Below are 209 nucleotides of genomic sequence, written 5' to 3' on the forward strand. Positions count from 1 at the left end.
ACACAATAACATTCTATCACAGTCACATATCACAGTTTGTTTAGCCATTCCCCAATTGACGGGCAACCTCTTGATTTCCAATTCTTAGCCACCACAAAAAGAAATATCTCTAGTTTAAAAATGAACAGGGCCTGTATGAAGACTCTACACTGGTGTATGGTTCTTTTTTTTTTTAATTCTTAAATTTTAATGGGATGCAGAGAGACCTA

The sequence above is a fragment of the Phascolarctos cinereus genome, unplaced genomic scaffold (genome assembly GCF_003287225.1).
Source record: "Phascolarctos cinereus isolate Bilbo 61053 unplaced genomic scaffold, phaCin_HiC Scaffold_5;HRSCAF=322, whole genome shotgun sequence".
Classification (NCBI taxonomy): domain Eukaryota; kingdom Metazoa; phylum Chordata; class Mammalia; order Diprotodontia; family Phascolarctidae; genus Phascolarctos; species Phascolarctos cinereus.